We start from the raw sequence: 19,428 nt of genomic DNA, 5'->3' as shown, positions 1-19,428 counted from the left end.
TGTGGCATGGCGTAGCCACCTGAATACAGACCCAAGGGGTTGGGCAGGCTTGTATTTGTGTTAACCTGGAAAGGGTATTCAACAGGGAACTACGGGATTTAGTCACAAGCCCCCACCCTACAGACTCATACTCTCTCCCATATCTGTCACTGGGGGTGATATTCATAGGAATGACTCAAAGCAAACAGGATATAGAATATAAACAAAGCCAAATTTATTAAACAGAACTCCCAACTAAACAACAGATCACTAAAAAGGGTAACACAAAGCACTCCATTGTTAATTCAAATGACTTGGCCTTAAGCCAGGGACCCCAAGCAAACATAAAGTAGATATACAAATAAATCAGGTAAGTCAGTACATCATCGGATGAGAGGGTATCACGGACAGGGAACATGCACACACGGATCCAGGGGCACAGCAGGGTCACCAACAGCCTCAGGAACTGGAGACACACGACCACATGACAGGTTTCAGAGTAACAGCCGTGTTAGTCTGTATTCGCAAAAAGAAAAGGAGTACTTGTGGCACCTTAGAGACTAACCAATTTATTTGAGCATGAGCTTTCGTGAGCTACAGCTCACTGTAGCTCACGAAAGCTCATGCTCAAATAAATTGGTTAGTCTCTAAGGTGCCACAAGTACTCCTTTTCTTTTTGCGACCACATGACAGTAGATTCAGGAATGGACACACTCAGGATCAGGAACAGGAATGGCAGGCAGATCTTCTTTCCTTTTTGTTGACATGTAGGACACCCTAAACACTGGACTGCCACCAGGATGAACAGCCCTTGGCACTGGGCACACAGACCTTTTATGCCCTCTTGTTACTGAGCAGATTACCTAGCTCACATGACACCATCATTCCCGCTTTAACCAAAAAGAGCACCAACTGGCCCAACAAGAAGGGCTATCAAAATGGTGGGCAAACCACAACATAACCAAACAAAATGGTGATTTCAAAAAATTCTCTCTACATTCGGGTGCTAACCATTGCTGCCTGCTGTGCCGCAAAATTCACACTGCTAATTTTAACGCAGTGTAGACACCTACTTAGTGGCTAACGCAGCATGTACCACAGTCCTGCGTCTCCCACCACATCTAGAAAATTGACATTTAAACCTCTTTCCATTCAGAAATTCTAAAGAACTATCAGTTCAATTTTTTTGTTGTGCAGTGTGCTACCTAAGAGCAGACCTACATAGGTGAGGTACTGTGGCCTGTGTTATGTAGGAGGTCAGGCTAAATAATCATAATAGTCCCTTCTGGCCTTAGAATCCATGAAACCCATGTATCCTGAGAAAAGATGCATTCATATTTATTTAGAGCCAACAGGCAAGTAGAAGAGTCTTTTATAAAAATGATAACAGGGTCATAATGAACAACGAGTTCTGGAATTTTGGCATACGCTTCTCCTGAAATGCTCTAGGAGGGGGCCTATTTCATTAGATTGTCATCTGCCCCAATTTCCATCCCCAAAATGGTCTATCCTCTTGGAATGTGCTGTCTCTAGAGAAAGAGAGTGTGTATGTTTATATATAATGTAATTTTTTTTTCACTTGTTGATCTGGCTAAGGAAATTAAACACAATTTTCAGAAAAAAGAAACCCATAATAAAAGTGTTTTTTCAAATCCCAAAGACAAATGTATGTTAAGCTTCTCTCTGCATTTTCTCACCAGATATGTGTGTACACACACACACCAGTACATCCACTGAGAACATACCATTACGATGGGCTGGTTTCCCAGAAGTATGTTTCCGGTTTGTTTGATTTGCAGCAGAAACAAGCTTGGCCACCCAGGGCATTCTGAAGTTTTTCCTAATGCTTCTGACTTGTCTGAGGCCAGGGATGCCTGAGGGGGTGGCAAAAGGGGGGCAGTTTGCCCTGGGGCCCCTGGTTGAGAGGGCCCCCAAACCAAGAGGCATTGCAACCTGGTGCACCAGGTCACAGAACCACTCAGGACCAGCCAAGTGGCCCTCCATCATAATGGAGAGCTGCCAGGCCAAACCTGAGTGGCACGGCGACCCCATGCACCAGCAGGGGTGGTGAGTTATATCTCCATGTGGTGCCTTAGCATCAGCAATATTCAGAGCCCCGAGGCCCAGCTCCACCAATATTTGGGGCCGGGTGTCCCCCTTGTCCCCTCTTGCTGCCCCCAGCCTCCACCGCGCGCCTCCCTGGGCCCCGGAGCAGAGCGTCTCTGCCTTTTCCATGCAGCTCCATGCTGCCTCTCTACAGCAACTTCTGCCGCAGGGTCCTAGTGCCCCCTTCTTGACTGTCGGGGCAGACTGACTGAGCCTGCCCTTCCACCTCAGACCCTTCCCTTTTCCGGCGTGACCCACCACCAGCACAGGGGGCCCCCCCACCCGCAGTCACCGCTCCTGCCCCATGCTGGGCAAGGAGGTAGCCCCATCCCTCACCCCCCAGTGAGGCTACAGTCAGGGGCAACAGCGGGGGAAGAGGCACATACAACACGCCCCAGCACCCACCACGGGGGAGGCGAGGGAGATTCTTGGACCTGAGATGGGCCCTAGGAGCACATGCAGTGACTGTGGTGGGGGTGGGGGTGCTGCTTTGGGGGGCGGGAAAGGGGGGCTCCTCCCCCAGAGCTCGCTCCTCCCCAGTCCTCCTCTCTGGCCCCCATCCCAGAGCAGCCTGCCTGCACCCCAAACCCATCCCCAGCCCTGCCCTATCCCAGAGCCCACACCCCAAACCAGAGCTTTCACCCCCCCACCGCACCTTCAACCCTCTACCCTAGCCCTGAGCCCCTCCAACACCCCAAACACCTTATCCCCAGTCCCAGCCAGAGCCCTCATCCCCCTGCACTCCAACCCTCGGCCCCAGCCCTGAACCCCCTCCCAAACCCCTCATTCCCAGCCCCAGACAGAGCCCTCACCCCCTACACCCCTACTCTTACCCTGAGCCCCTCCCATACCCCAAACCCCTCATCTGCAGCCACAGTCCTCACTCCACAGCCCTCACCCCTGTACCACCTCCCTCCGCACCCCTTCCAATCCCCAAACTCCATCCCAGAGCCTGCACCCCAGACCTCCTCCCCCACCCAAACTCCCTCCCAGAGCCTTGGGCAGGTGGTGGTGGGGGGTTTGGGCAGGGGTGGGTTCTGGGCACCACCAAAATTTCTACAAACCTGTCACAGCGCCCAGAGCAGGGAGCCAGGCCCTGCCCTGTGGGACCAAAGCTGCTGCTGCAGGGAGATTGCAGTGTGGGCGCACTCTCCAAACCCACCACCCTCACCCTCCCAACTGACCACACCTCAGTGGTAATTTTTTTGGTAGGGTAGGCGGGCCTCAGTTTCAGATTTTGCCACAGATCCCTAAAAACCTCTGTGCAGCCGTGTCTTAATTCCCCTCTCTGCCCCATCTCCAGCACCCTTTGTCTGGATCCTTATCTTGCTGTCTTCTTCTAGCCCTTCACTCTTCATATGAGCCAAATTACACATGTGCTTAAACATTTGCAGGATGAGGACTTAAGACCTGCTCTCCTTATTACAGATCTCTATTGTATGTATCTGCTTTATCCTTTGTCCTGTGGAAGAATAAAAGAAAAGGAGTACTTGTGGTACCTTAGAGACTAACCAATTTATTTGAGCATAAGCTTTCACGAGCTACAGCTCACTTCATCGGATGGAAGAATAATTTAGAAACAGACATACCATCTCCACCATGTGGAGTGTTGTACTTTTCTCTGCCACTAAGTGGCACTATGCAATCAACATAGCTTGGATTCCAAAGGCAATCAGTAGACTCCTGAATGAAAGGATCTCATTTTTCTAAAATTTTCATGGTCTCTGGTTCGGTTTTTCTTTTTAATCGCTGATCACATCTGATAAGCCCTGCTAATGGTAGGGGAGTTCATACAGCACACAGTGGGCTGACAAGATGACCTTTTTGAAAGAAAAATAAGAAATGATGATTAATACCGAGACTGCGTCTGGTTTGTGCTGTGATGCCCAGAACATTTTTCTGGGCGCAGGAAGCTTCAGTTAAAAATGGTTGAAGATTCTTTAGCTTATCCCCATTTTTGTCACACAATGTATGGAATGTCAGTAGAAATATAGGCCTGGACCCTGAGAGTGCTGAGCACCTACTATCGCCATAACAATGATTGTAATGATGACTTTAATAGGAATTGCACTAGGTCTTGCGAGGGCTAAAGTTGGTCCATTATATTTAGAGTTGTCCCTACTTTAAAAAAAAACTTTCTCGGGCCAAGCTACAAAACAGGATCAGGCCTAGAAAGAATATTCTATTATCACTTGTAAAGATTAGCAACCAGGAGACCAATAATAATAATGAATTATTATTATTCCTCCTCCTTGGAACTAGATTCTGCCACCTTCACACACTCTGCCTGGCTCTTCCTTCCTCCAATAGTTCCATTAATTTCCATGGGACTACAGGAGTTAGGCAAGTGGCTAAGTGTGACTTCTGCTTTTCTGCTAAACTGTTTGTTTTATTGTTACATCATCATCCTAGCCCCCCTCGACCTTGTGTGTCTGTTTCATCTCCCTGGTGGGTCCTGCCTGTGCTTGTAGATTGTGAGCTCTCTGGGTTGAGGACTGTCTTCTTTGTTCCATCTCTGTACAATGCCTGTCACAATGGTGCCCTGATCATTCAGCGGGGTTCCCAGGCCCTCCCCTCATACAAATAATAACAACTGAGGAGTAAGGGACTCTTTAAAGTTAGATAAGGATGATAGAACCTGGCCCCTAATTCATTAATTAAAACCATTCTTTCAGCGTTACCAAATTAGTTTTGATTAAAAGCTTGTCTGGAGATGTCATTGGTGAAGTCACTTCTGCAGAGCATCCTCTTGGTGTAGCATCGTTACTGAAATGAGTAAATAAAAGGTGTGAGATTCATTATAGCCAATGGTACTTCGGCTTTACAGCTGTACATAAACATCTAAATGACCTTAATCAGACAGAAAAAACAGAGACCAGTGTGTGAATCTCTCTTCTTATGTAGCTTGCTCAAGGTTACCCAGAAAATCCGTGGCAGAGCTAGGAACTGAAGCTGGGTCTCCTGATTCCCAGTCCTGTGACTCAGTTACAAGACAGCCTGCCTCCCCTAACAGATATAGCAATTCTACCGTCTCACAGCCAGGCATCCTGGGCTACATGACATGCTCTATGCAGATCCAACACTCCATATTCCCAGTAACGCTGTGCGTTTGTAAAGTTTCTCAGAGACAAACAACACAGAAACAGCATCAGCATGCCATGCAGAGAGACACAGTCATAGACAAGACCCAAAAGGGGCAAGGCACATAGACACATACGTAATGGAATATTACACAAGCATCCTGTACTGTCTTACCAGCAGAGAATCTTGAGAAAGATTACAGAAGGGTAACCTCCTTGATCTCAGGCCCAGGTTAGAGAAAAGAAACCCTCCAAAGGGGTGAGAACCGCACTTTACAAATCAGTTGAGAGGCACTGGGCATCTAATTTCCATAAAGCTCAGTGAAAGGTTGCCAGATCTGCTTGTACTCAGAGTTTATTCAACCCAACAAAGGAGACCCTCACAAATTTTGCAATGCTTAAGAGGACACGGCGCTAATGAACTATATTTGGTATGGCAGTACTTTTCTACTTAGAGAGAGGATCTTCTTAGCAGCCAAAGTAGCTCCTGAAAGCCATCCTCTACTATGACTGTCCAGGCTTAGTAAGTGACTAGTGTCTACAATGCTGTGGATCACCTGAAGCTCAAGGAGTAACTGCTGCTGCAAGACTAAATTAGTTCTGGCTCAGTTCACTCTGTCCTCTGGTCTGCTGTCAGTGGCATCCTCATCTCTGTTCTTTCCTAGTTGTGGTGGAACCAAATTCTTTTCTCATTTACCAAAGAGTAAATGAAATAACTCTACTGGCCTCAGTCCAGCACATTTAGCCCTCTAATGGGCCAGTTCCTCAGCTGCCATAAATCAATGTAGCACCATTGACTTTGGTGGAGTGATGCCAGTTTGCACCAGTTGAGGACCTGGTGCAGTATGTTTACAATTTAATATAATTCTAAAGAAGGGAAATGCACATTCTGTCCAGAACAAGTAGAAAGACAAAGGACTGTTGACCCATGACGATCTCTAGGGTGTTAGACAATTTAAGTTGCTCCAGGAGAATTAAAGTTGCAGACAGATCAGATACTGAGGCCTTGTCTATACTAACAACGTAAGTTACGCTAGTTAAGGTATATAAGTAACTTAAGTCAACGAAGCTTATATCAACTTAAAGGGATGTCCACACCGTGCTACGTCAACGGGAGACATTCTCCCATCAACATAGCTTCCACCTCTCATTAAGGTGGATTAATTAAGTCAACTGGAGAAAGTTCTCCCGTAGACTTATCGTGTCTTCACCAGACCTGCTATATCAATGCCGCTGTATCACTTGCGGCAGCAATGATTTAGCCTGTAGTGAAGACAAGTCCTGAGTTACATAAAGGAACCAAGGAGGCCTCTGAGTGATTGCCCCTCCTGGATCCTCAATGGAGAGTGGTGCACATAACTCAATCACATCATGCTGAGCCAGATTCTCCCCTCATTTACACAAAGTGCCACGCAGGAACAGCACCAGTGAAAGCAACGGCATTTAACTGGTGTGTGGGAGAGGAGAGTTCATGGCTTGTATGAGCTTCTCAATGCACAAAACACGACATACGTTGATTTGAGGGCCATTTGGGACTATAACGTTAGGCAGGAGCTGACTAAATCCTTAGCCAGAGCTGGACAACCTTTACTTCCCCAAAGCCTGGATCTGTCCAGTGTAAAACCATGCAGAGGGCACACTCAAACCAAGTGCATTTTTTGAGATGGTCAGCAGGAGGGAATAGGATGGGAGTAGCAGGAGGAAGTAACGGGCCCCCTGTGCCCATATGTGCCTGGGCCCAAGGTTCAGTTCAGAGGCCTGTGGAGTGGGGGAAGTCTGAGCATGCAGGCTGAGGGACAAACTAGACCTATGTCTTCTCAGTGCTCATTCAGCCCGAAATGCTAATGGACACCCAGGGCTGTTCTCCGGTGGTACCGTCCCTCTGGCTTTCCTTGGTATTGACTGTAGTGATCCTCCTTTGTCTGTCAAGTGCTGAGCTTGTGCTCAGTGCTGTGTGGGACATGTGGTGAAGGTAGTCCCTGCTGGAAGAGTCCCTTTAATAGAGCACTTACCCATCTGGTCATCCACTGAGAAATATTTTGCCTGCTGGGCTCCTTGGTATGTGCCAAACATCACTTGAAAGCTCCTGGGGTGACATCCTGGCCCCAGTGAACCCAATGAATGGTTTGCTGTTGACTCCAGTAGGGCCAGGATTTCACTCATGATATGTCGACATCAAACAGTGGCTTTTGTCTATCAGATTAGTCAACTGGCGATCCATTGGCCTGAGTGGATCCAGCTAGATAGATTTGCTCATGATGTGGATTCCATTCCGGATAGACAGCTTGTTCACTTCAGGCTTTAGCAAAGCCCCAGATGGTGGCTAGTTGTCAGCAGCCAGACCAGCTGCACTGCCTTGGACCAGCTGCCGAACTTTGCTGCTAAGCAACCAATAAGCCCAGCTGCACTTCCTTGGACCTGACAGAATGGCCAGAGCCCCTCATTGGTTGCTGGCTCAGCAGCCCTGTTTATAAGCCTGGCCCCCACAGCAGGTCAGTGGCTGCTCAGTTGTACCATGCCTGCAGCTGTGCTTGCCCTTGTTCCAGCACCGCCCCTGGCTCTGATCCTTGGCTCTGCCTCTGGCTTATAACTCTGTTGACCCTCCAGCTCTGGCATTCAGCTTCTGTCCCTCCCGTACTGACCCTTGGATTGTTCCTGGGCCCCAGATCTAACAGAGAGCCCACACTCTCGTTTCAATCACGAGGCCTAACCACTCACAGCCCAGTCAGCTACACTAGTGGCATTTGGCATAGGGGCTCTTTAGTTAACTCCTTCCTTTGGCAGAAAGAGGTGGAATTTAATTTTGTCCCTGTTACTGTGAGCCAAAAATAACCCAGTATGGTGCAGAGAGGGTGGAAAGGGACAACATGAATAAACATGACCTGAGGTGCAGAATAAGCATCCACAATTTGCATGGGACTTCTTACTCCCCATCATCCTCTGGGGCTTTCAGCTTGTGAGATAGTGGGGTTGCTGCTCTGCGGCAGGCTGATGTTTTTAGGGGCAGGCTCGGTGGCCATGGTGGCTTAACACAATCTTTAAGCTGTTTTTTGAGATTCCCAAGAGCCCATCCAGTGAGTCTTCATTTTGCCTGAGCCCACAAGCTCTGCACACAGAATCAAATCCCCGTGGAAGTTGGAAGGTTCAGGACGAGCTGGTGCTTCCATGAAAGGGAGGAGAACGAGCACTGGCAAACCAATAGGTAAAAATTCCCAACACTGTCAAACTTCCCCTTCTAGTCAGACATGCACTTTGTGCATTGTGGGCTGATAACTGAAGGTCAATTATCCTAGAGTATGCACAATGTTAAATTGGAGTCCATGTGATTTGCTGTATTCCTACTGTCTAAAAAAGCATGGGAACCGTAAATGTCACATACATTGTTTCAACTAACAACCTTTCCAGCACCTGGATTTAATGAATTAATTGGGAAACAGAGCTGTGTTTGCCTGGGAGCTTTCGGGGGGGCCAAGAAGTGCAGCGGTGAGGCCGGACGCTCCTAAGATAGTTGGAGCTTTTGCCCTTTGGAATTGTTTTTCTTGTGTAAACTAAAAGCTAAGTATTTTGTTAAGGAACACCAGGAGTGCCAGCATGAAGCACTTTCCACAGAGTGCAGCTCTCAGGGAATGTTTCAACATGCCCCCTGAGTTGCACACCCCAAAATTGTTGTTGTGCAACGGTGAGAGGGACATACCATCCCATGGGGCTCGGGTCCCAGCCGCGTGGCACCAGCCATTGCCTCTGTAGGCTCGATGGCCGTCAGCAGGGTGCCACCCGCGGCCAGGCAGATGGAGGAGCCCAGGGAACCCTCAGAGGCGGGAGCAGAAGCAGCGGTTAGGGGGAGGGAGCATGGAGAAGGGTGGGGGGGGGGCGGGATGAGATCGCTCAGATCGAGGCCCACTGGCAGAGGGTCATCCTCCCCCTGGGTGACCGGGGTCAGACCCAGGGCTTCGATCTCCTCATAGATGGAAGGGAACTCTCCTTCCATCACCCTAGAGTTCTCCCCGCCAGTGCCTGAAGCGACGCTCGCCTCAGGGCTCACAGGGGCTCCAGATGGTAACGGGGCAGGAGGGGCTCCATCGGGGGCCTTGGAGGGAAGGGACTCCAATGGAGGGGCGGTACTGTCCTCCTGTGCTGCCACGTCTTCCCCAGCCGGTACAGTGGATGGAACGCACCCGTGGGTAAGGCAGAAGGCTTGGCATCGGTGCCCCCCTTTCTGGTCTTCCGGGGGGCTTCCGCATCGGTGAAAAGGAGCGGAGTTCGAGCCTTCCGCTTGCCCCGATTCCCCTAGACTATGGGCCAGCCCTCCATGGCATCATCCAGGGGCCGGCTAACAGGGGTCAGGTCAGGCCGGGGCGATGGCTCAGGGACTGTGGGAGGCAGCGGTGGGGCGGCATGAGGGAGGGAAGATTCCTCCTGGGGCGGGCCCTCTCCCATGCTTGGCGGTATCCCTGCCCCACCCTCCTCTAGGGGCCCCATGGGATTGCAGGCAGCAGAGGCGGGGACTCTCCCGCTCGTCTGGGCGCACTGGGGGGAAGCACCCCTTGGGCCTGAGTGGGAGCACTGGTGGACTGAGTAGGAGGAGAGGCGGCTCTGGGTGCCGGGCAGCCAGCGATGATGGGGCCGGTGCCCTGCCGGGGCTTGGAGGTCCCGGATGCCTCTCCTTGCCGGGCCAAGGGGCAGTCCCTCCAGACGTGCCCCATCGCCTGGCAGAGGTAGCACCGGGCCTCCCCCTTGGAATAATGCACCCGGTAATGGGCCCCCTCATAGGGGACCAAGAATGACCCCGCAAGCGCCTCTTCACCACGCGCCGTCGGCGGCAGTTGAAGCTGCACTTGCCGGCAGAATGAGAGGACGTGATGGAGGGCGGGGTCCTTGCAGCCCAAGGAGAGAGGGCTCAGGACAGAGATGGGCTTCCCCAGGGTAGAGAGGGCGGGTAACAGGGCGGCATTGGGAAGAACGGGAGGGACGGAGGTCAGGACCAGGCAGACATCCAGGTCCTCTAGCGGCTCCAGGGGGACGAACATGCCCCCCACCGCCAGGCCCTTCTCCACCACCTCCTGGGTGGTGGCCTCCGCTGCTAGGAAGAAGACCACCTTTCCAAACATTTTGGAGGCTGCCACAATGGCCGTGGGCCCCACCACTCTTGCCAACGCCCACATGTAGGTCTCCACATGGGGCGAGGCGGGCACCAGGAGGCAACGGACACCGTGCTTCCTGGTCAAGGTTGGGAAGGGGCCCCGGCTGCTATAGATGGTAGCGCGGTGGGCAGGGGAGATGACATAGCAGCAGGCGGGGGGGCTGCCGCCACCTGGGCGTATGCCCTGGGAGCTGGGGGAGGGGCACCCACAGGGCTGATGGAGGGAGCAGTGGGGAGGGACGCTGGGGCAGCCCCTGCCATGCAGGGCCTAGTCTTTTTAGTGGGGCCCTTCTCCTTCTTCTTACCCTGGCCCTTCCCGCCGGCTGGGGGGTTCCCCCAGAATCTGAGGGGGCGAGGGACGTGGCAGCAGCGGAGGTCACCGCAGAGCCCGCTGCTGCCGGCGTCCCAGTGTGGGTGGTGGCAGGTGGTTCGGCAGCAGCGGTAGAGACTTGGGGGGGGGGGGTGATGGAGGGGCAGCTGGGGTTGCTGGAGGGGCCCCACACCCCATGTCCCCTGCCATAATGAGCAGGGACGGAGGGGAAAACACTAAAGAGAGGAGGGGAAAAGGGAGGCAGGTCGACCACTCCTCCCTGCTAGGCTGCAGGCAGGGGAGGAGGGCGCCAAAAGGGGTGGGCTGGACAGGGGGGCTATCAAGGGCTTGTGGGGGACAGTCACCAACTCAGGATAGGAATCCGGCTCCTCTAGCTACACTAAGGGAGGGGAGTCATGACAACGTTAGGGGGGTGCAGTGAGATGGGGCAAACTCAAACAGGGGGAAGAGCACAAGCGCATGGGAGGGGGCATGGGCGCAGTGAGTAAGGGGCTAATCAGGACAGGGGGACCACGTGGGAAGGGGGGAGAACCAGGCTGGAGGTAGGACAGGGCACCAAGGAGCTAGCTTCAGAGGCAGGGGCAGGGCAAACAAACAAAGGCTGCAGAGGGAAAAGGGCGGGGCAGGCAAACAGCCTGAAGCTAGCGAAGTGCTGGGGTAAAAGGGAGAGCAAAAAGGCTGCAAGGGGCGAAATGGGGCAGATAGCAAGGGACAAAGCTGGGGGCTTGCTGAAGGGAGCCAGGCCACGGGAGGGGGGGGCACGTGTGCCTGCACAAAAATGTCAGTTCGGGTTGGGGGCTGCTTCAGGCCCAAAGGGTGGTGAAAGGGGGCGGCAAGCCAAGCAAGCAGCAGAGTCCCAGAGGCAGGAGCTTGAGGCAGATGGTAAGTGTCCACTGGGGATGGTGGAGGGGGCAGCGCTGACGATGGTTGTGGGAGTTGGGGGGGCACACACAGATGGACTGGGGGGCAGGCTCCACACCACACCCCGTGTCCCCACAAACACAGCCAAAACCCCCACCACAAGAGCACAGTTCAAAAGTTACTCAGCCTTCAAGCCCCCTCCACAGTGGTCTGCAGAGTCCCTGTACGCTCCCCCAGCAGCAGATGGCCTCATCCCCTCCTCCTTCGGGGTCCAGCAGCTCCCAGGCAGCAAAGGCGGCAGCAGCAGCCCGGTGGCCAGGCAGGCAGAGAGGACCCCTCACAGGTGGTGGTGTCCACAGTAGCAATGGCTGGGGTAGGGGTCCCTCACTCCCCCCCTCTGGGGAGCAGGCCAGCAGCCCCCCCCCCAAGGGGCTATAGTTGGAGCAGTAGCACCCAAGGGTGTGGGGGTCCAGCAGCTAGCCAGCAACCAGGTCACAGAGAAGGGGAGTGGGTGGTGTCCAGCCCAGCCAGGGGAGTAGTTGGGGCAATAGCAGCAGCAGCAAGAGCCCAAGGCCCAGCAGCAGGAGCAGCAGTCTTCCTCTAGGCCAGTTAGGCTTACTAGAGGAGCCAAAGATGGGTCTACTAGTATCTGGATGAACAGATTTCTGTTGCCTGACTGATCAGAGCACTGGCTGCTCCAGGCTAATGAGAACATCTGACTCCAATTAACCTGCAAAGAGTCAGGTGAGGCCATTAAGCTAATGTGACCGCCTGACTCTAATTAAGGCCCCTCTGATAATATAAAAGGGCTCACTCTAGTCAGGCAGAGGGAAGCTAGGGGAAGAGGAAGTGTGGCTGAAGGGCTGGTTAATGAAGATATCCTCAAGCCAGTGGTAAGGGAGCCCTAAGGTAAGGGAGAAGTAGGAGAGCTCTGGGAAAGTGGCCCAGGGAAATGTAGCAACTTTAGCAGTAAAAGTTTGGCTGCTACCATTAGGGTCCCTGGGCCAGAACCTGGAGTAGAGGGTGGGGCCTAGGTTCCCCCAACCCACCACTACAGAAACATCTCCTGGGAGGGGAAAACAGGCCCCTCTCAGGACAGGAGGCTAAACTGTTTTGGCATGAGGCCATAGGAGTAATGGAGACTGTGGGAATTCTCTCACCAGCCTCCATTGCTGGCTTATGATGAAAAGGTCTCAGTAGACTGTATCCCTGGCCCTAGAGAGAGAGAAGGGCTATGTGGAGGGTTGCAGTGAGCCTCTGAAGCTAGCATAAACTGCGTGGGACCCACAGGGACAAGCTTGGAGCTCTGCCACAAGTGATAAAGGACTAAATTCCAATAGAGTGCATTTGGATGGGGTATAAGACTCTGGCCAAACTTTTCTAAAGTCACTTTTCTATAGCCTATTTAAAATCATGAGGTCAGTTTGATCTCTTGCTGCTCTTATTTCTCATGTTGACTTGGTTATTATCTGAATACCTGCATCAGCTTCCTCTTCCTTTACGTATTCAATGTAAGGTCTTTCCCTCTAGACTGCCTTGAGTTCTGCTCTCAGTTTTGGGTAGTCTCTAGTACCTACACCCTTACCACCTGCCAAATCTGAACATGGGTGCAGCCTTTGACCCCTATGGTCCCACTGTGGTGGGATTCTCCACCTTGCAAGGTCTGTTTTATTGACTCATTTTACATCTAAACTTATTTTTGGTACGTCCCAACATTCTAAATTCACCTTATTTCTCTGGGTAACGGTTTGTATATGGCACTTGGCAACTTGTGAAAAGCTCCTACCTACATTTGCATGAGTAATAATTTTCACTTCTAAAGCACCTTTCATACAAGGCTCTCAGAGCACTTTAAAAATGTTAAGGCTCCTGTGAAGAAGCTAAGTGACATCCTTGCTGCCAGTATACAGATTAGAAAACTGACTCTCGACAGTTGAAAGTTATTTGTCTAGAATCACACAGTGGAACACAGACTTGCTGACTCCAAGACCTTTGCCTTAACCACCCAGAGCAAGATTGCACAATTTCCCCCAACCCCTTTTTTGGATGATTTGCTTCATGGAGGGAACAAGGGTTAAGCAGGCCCTGCTCACAGGACTGCTTGTTACCATCAGTCCTTGTGCAGGTCATGCAAGGAGATGGATGTTTCTCTCCCTCTCACCATTGCCACTGCCTGTAGAAGGTTGAGCACAATCCAGCACCAATGAATAAATACAACTCCCCCCTCTATTTTCATTTTAAAAGCAAAACAAAACCAAAGACAAGAGATGGAGAAAATCCATCCCATCGGAGATGCTGTCTCCTGGTCAGTCCCAGACAAGAATCACAGCTTTTTAAAAAAGCTGTCTCAGAAAGGGAAAAGTGATAAGAATGAGGCAGGCCAAATCACGTGACCTAAAGAAGAAAATCTGGAGTGAGAGGACATAAGCCCTGGTCTACCCTAGGAAATTAGGTTGGAGTAACTACATCGCTCAAGGGTGTGAAAAATCCACACCTCCAAACAACACAGTTACACTGACCTAGAATCATAGAATATTAGGGTTGGAAGAGACCTCGGGAGGTCATCTAGTCCAATCCCCTGCTCAAAGCAGGACCAACACTAGCTAAATCATCCCAGGCAGGGCTTTGTCAAGCCGGGCCTTAAAAACCCCTAAGGATGGAGATTCCACCACTTTCCTAGCTAACCCATTCCAGTGCTTCACCACCCTCCTCGTGAAATAGTGTTTACAAATATCCAACCTAGACCTCCCCCACTGCAACTTGAAACCATTGCTTCTTAATCCCCGCTGTGTAGTAGTCTCCTGTGGACCGAGCTACCACCTCTTGGGGAGGTGGAGTACCTACACCAATGGACGAAGCCCTCTCATCAGCACAGGTAGTGTCTTCCCAGAGTCACGACGGCAGTGCAGCTGAAGCATTTTAAGTGTAGACAAGCCCGTAGTGAGACTACTGAACGAAAGGTTGGACTGCGACCATTAATTTGCCACAGAAGTATGTCCACACTGCATTTACTCCTCAGCCATTTTCCAGGGACGCACCTAGCTTTGGAATTCCAAACCTCTAGCTAGAATTCATTGCCTGCCTTCATCCCCTCTCCCCACTTGCCTCACTAGGACTCATTGGCAGGGTCCATGACTGCCTAGAGCAGAGGTGGCCAACCTGTGGCTCCAGAGCCACGTGGGCTCTTCAGAAGTTAATATGCGGCTCCTTGTATAGGCACCAACTCCGGGGCTGGAGCTACAGGCGCCAACTTTCCAATGTGCCGGGGGGGTGCTCACTGCTCAACGCCTGGCTCTGCCACAGCCCCCACTCCACCCCTTCCTGCCCCCTCCCCTGAGCCTGCAGTGCCCTCGCTCCTCCCCCACAGAGCCTCCTGCACACCATGGAACAGCTGATCTGGAGGTGCAGGGAGAGAGGGAGGGGAGGTGCTGATCGGTGGGGCTGCTGGTGGGTGGGAAACGCTGGGAGTGAGTGGGGGAAGCGGATGGGGGGGCTGCTGATGTATGACTGGCTCTTTGGCAATGTAAATGGTAAATTCTGGCTCCTTCTCAGGCTCAGGTTGGTCACCCCTGGCCTAGAGCATGCGCAAACGCATAGCTGTGTGATAAACTGTAAGAAATCCAGAGATTGTAAGTCCGTAACCTAGGTGCCAACCCTTCTTTCCCCAAGTGATAGCGTTAGATGGTACAGCTGCTGTGTTGATATTGATGTTTTATTGCAACTTACTATTGCTCTCTGCATAAGCCTTCATAACATGTGTAAACACCTACTGTTTGACAGACATGCAGAGGTGAAGGCCTGAAATTCTAACTTCTCTCCACCTCTTAAAATGTTCTGTTCACCATTTGGTTTTCTCCGTCTTCTTTATTGGCCAATAGAAACATGCACCCCTCTGTTATATTCAGCAAATGTTCTTCTCTGTTTTTACTGGAACTAAATATTTTTCTGTATTCTTTCTCTTTTATAGTATTGGCTCTTTCCCCAAATTCCAGGAGCAAGTACTTTGTTTTCTATGGTTTTCTGCAGCTCAGCATGGCCATTTAATGTTCTTTCAGCTTGAGGAGTTGCTCAAGAAAGAGAGCCCAGGACCCTGGGCTCTTTTTCCAAGACGTTGTTTTTCCATGTCTCTCCTCTCCTCTGCTTTCAAAGACTCAGTTTTATTCTTTCTTCCTCTAGATTCTTCTAGTGGTTCTAATAACTTTTTACATCTGTGTCTATTTTAGTGGCCAGTTTTAGATTCTGGATTTGCACTACTGTTACCTGCTTCATTCGTTTTAATACTGTGTTGATTAGGCTCATTGTCAGTGCTGCTAGCTCTTGCAATTTTACTGGGTGTCTCGTGATATTTACTGTGTGTCTTGCAGCCTCAGCTCCAGGAGGCTTCCGAGTAGGTGAGAAATTCAGCTTCCATTTAAAATATAAGTACAAGTCGAGCCCTCGGGGTTGTAGAGGAAAAACTTGAAAATGTGAACTGACTGACCCTCAGAGGCTCAAAACTCAGAAAGCTGATAAGATACTGTCCTCCCCCCGCTTTTTGTAAATCTCATGATTTTAAAACTAATCTAATTGTTTCAGGGAGACCAGACTGATAATTTTTAAACTCTTCGGGCAGGAAATACGGGTGTCGATCACTGTATAGCCATGGCCTCATGGCCCTATGGCCATGATGACCTTCTGCAGCCAACCTTAATGGGGGTTCTACTCCTGAGTCCTGCTCCCCTTGTGTGCCAGTTCAAGAGCAGCTCCACGGGCGGGAGGAAGTGTCCTATTCGATCTAGTGGCAGTTCTTCCTCACCATGCAGCATATCAGAGCGGAGAGGGACGTGGCTGACAGAGGAGCTGCTAAGGCAGCAGAGGAGAGAAGGGAGATGGACAATGCGGAGGAGGAAGGAAGGAAATAGGAATGGGGAAGGACAGGAGAGGAGGAAGGAACACAACATTTCCCAGGGATACCCAGGGTTGTGAGGTCCTTTGCTGTCACCTGCCCCTCACATGAGGGAGCCTTGTCTGTGCCCACTGCGGGTCAGCTTCCCTGACTCCACTAGCTTAACAATAGGCACATTCCAACCCCGAGCATCCCCCCTGGAGTGCCCAGCCCCAGTGCCACTGGAGACTCCCAGTGTTTACCCCTACGCTGTTCCCAAAGCAGCAGGGCTCCCCAGCTACGCCTCAGGACCGCCACTGTGCCTAACTCAGAGCACTTAATGAACATAAGTGTGAATTTATTTAACAAAGAACAGAGATTTGACTAATAGCCAGTGGTCAGATGTATTAAAAACAATTGGTTGCTTCTAATACAAAATCATAAAATGCCTTCTAGACCGTAGGCTTAACTAACAAGACACTTGCTTGCGTAGGAGCTGGAGCACCCACCGGGAAAAAATAGCGAGTGCTCAGTACCCACTGACAGCTCTGCAGAGATCAGCTCCTCCCTCTCACCCCCCCCCCCTAGAGCCTCCTGCCCACCACAATCAGCTGTTTAGTGGCGTGCAAGAGGCTCTGGGAGGGGGAGGAGCTGGGGCAGGAAGAGGCGGGGGAGGGGGTGGAACAGGGGCAGGAGGAGGTAGGGTTGCCAGGCATCTGGTTTTCGACCAGAATGCCTGGTCAAAAAGGGACTCTGGCGGCTTCGGTCACCACTGCTCACTGGGCTGTTAAAAGTTCGGTCGTAGATGCAGCGGGGCTATGGTAGGCTATCTGCCTGCCCTTGCTCCACGCAGCTCCTGGAAGTAGCCAACATGTCCCTGCGGCCCTTAGGTGCAGGGGCAATCAGGGAAGCTCCGCGCATTGCCCCTGCCCCCAGCACTGGCTCCGCAGTTCCCATTGGCTGGGAACCACCAAGGGCTCTCAATAGAGACCTCTTACATGCCACCCTTTGACTAACTATTATGTAGACATCGGTTCCAGGGGATCCCTGTAAATCCTAATGCATCCATTCTGCCCTCTATCAGTTGGCATCAGAGGTCCCTGGGTCACAGGGAGTAGGTAGAAGAAATAGACAATGTAAGGTTTTGGGGTGGGGGGAAGGAGAGAAAAACAAATAATTCAACAGGAAGAAATCTAAAGAAGGCAGAAAGAATGGGAGACTTCTTCAGCTGCTCTGTGTTCACACTTGGTGCAGGTCTGTGCCACTTTTCTACTTCCCTGATCCTAGAGCAAGAACAGTCCTGGTGCAATTTAGAGCAGCACAAGAATCAGGTGGAGTCCATGCATTCTGTCCCTCCCTGCCCCGACACTCATATAGAACTGGCTGACTGAGTGCAGATATTCAATACCTTGGCAGGGCTGCTCTTCCCTGTCATGGATGGACTTCTCCAGGGTCCTAGAAATGAGGTTATTAGTTTATGGGAAGTAGCGTGGTCCAGGTGATAGGACTCTAGACTAAGGGATTGTCTACTCTACACAATTAAGTAGACTTTATCCAATTCGACCTCGAGCCTCCAAATTAATGAAGTCTATTGTGCCTGGCTTCTTAGGGAGAATGCTCATTGTCTCGATGGAGTGTGTTCTCACTAGCAGCATCTGCATCGATAAACAAAGCAGTGCATTGTGGGTAGCTATCCGAAAGTGCAACTTGCTGCAGTTTGCTTTGGGAAGTTTGTGCAATGCCTCATAGGACCAAAACACTGTCGCAGGGGAGAATGGGAACATTGCGTCGGCATCCCTCTCTCATATCAACAGCAAACAACCTAGTGGTTTTTGTGCCTTAAAACTGCTGTACATACGCCATAAACCCAGAAGCATGGACCTTCTCAGCTGTGCACTCTTGCAGTGAGCATCTCAAACACCTCGCGCCTTCTCCTGCAGTATTTCCAGAGCTGAAGTAGGGCCTGCCACACGATTTCCTGCAAGCAGTGCTGCTGCAAGCCAGTGGAAAAAAAAACAATTCACAGTTGCTGATGGCAGTCACAGAGCAGCTGCAATCTGTCGAGCACCGCTTCTGGTCCTGTGAAACAAGCACTGACTGGTGGGACTGCATCGTTTTGCAGGTATGAGGTGACTAACAGTGGCTGCAGAACTTTCAGATGCCGAGGGCCACCTTCCAGGAACTACGTGCAGAGCTTTCCCCTGCCCTGCAGTTCAGCAACACAAAAATGAGAGCTGCTCTGACAGTGGAGAAGTGAGTGGTGATAGCTATTTGGAAGCTTGCAATGCCAGACAGTTACCAGTCAGTGGGGAATCAATCGTGGGAGCTGCTGTGCTCCAAGTGTGCAGGGCCATTAATCGACTTCTGCTACGAAGGATAGTGTGTCTGGGAAATGCGCAGGACACAGTGGATGGTTCTGCCATGATGGGGTTCCCTAATTGCGGTGGGGCAATAGATGGCACGCACATCCCCATCTTGGCACCAGACCGCCTTGCCAAAGAGTATATAAACTGAAAGGGATACTTTCAATGGTGTTGGAAACACTGGTGGATCACAGGGGGTGTTTCATCGACATCAACGTAGGATGGTCGGGAAAGGTTCATGACGCGCACATCTTTAGGAACTCAGGTCTGTTTCTAACAAAGCTGCAATCCGGGACTTTCTTTCCAGACCACAAAATTAACATTGACGACGTTGAGATGCTTATAGTTATCGCGGGGGACCCAGCCTACCCCTTGCTCCCATGGCTCATGAAGCCATACACCAGCCATCTAGACAGCAGTAAGGAACAGTTCAACTATAGGCTCAGCAAGTGCAGAATAGTGGTTGAATGTGCCTTTGGTTGTTTGAAAGGGTGCTGGAGAAGTTTACTAACAAGGTTGGACCTTTAGTGAGGAGAACATCCCCATGGTTATAGCTGCCTGCTGTGTGCTCCATAATATCTGTGGCAGGAAAAAGGATTTTCTGCAGGGGTGGGCAGTTGAGACAGATCACATGACAGCCATTTTTGAGCAGCCAGACACTAGGGCAATAAGAAGAGCACAGCAAGGGGTGCTGTGTATCTGTG

The 19,428-nt window shown here is 51.2% G+C and overlaps 1 long non-coding RNA gene across 1 annotated transcript; it reads right to left on the bottom strand.

The window, feature by feature from the left end:
* Positions 1-3,651: 3,651 nt before the first annotated feature.
* Positions 3,652-5,425, bottom strand: LOC125633429 (uncharacterized). Its single transcript, XR_007355599.2, has 3 exons — positions 5,341-5,425; positions 4,767-4,851; positions 3,652-3,905 (listed from the first exon to the last, which is right to left on the bottom strand). It is a non-coding gene; the product is annotated as an uncharacterized LOC125633429 (long non-coding RNA).
* Positions 5,426-19,428: the final 14,003 nt, after the last annotated feature.

This window comes from Caretta caretta, chromosome 3 (assembly GCF_965140235.1).
Source record: "Caretta caretta isolate rCarCar2 chromosome 3, rCarCar1.hap1, whole genome shotgun sequence".
In the NCBI taxonomy this organism is placed as follows: Eukaryota; Metazoa; Chordata; order Testudines; family Cheloniidae; genus Caretta; species Caretta caretta.
This window is presented reverse-complemented; position numbering and strand designations above follow the sequence as displayed.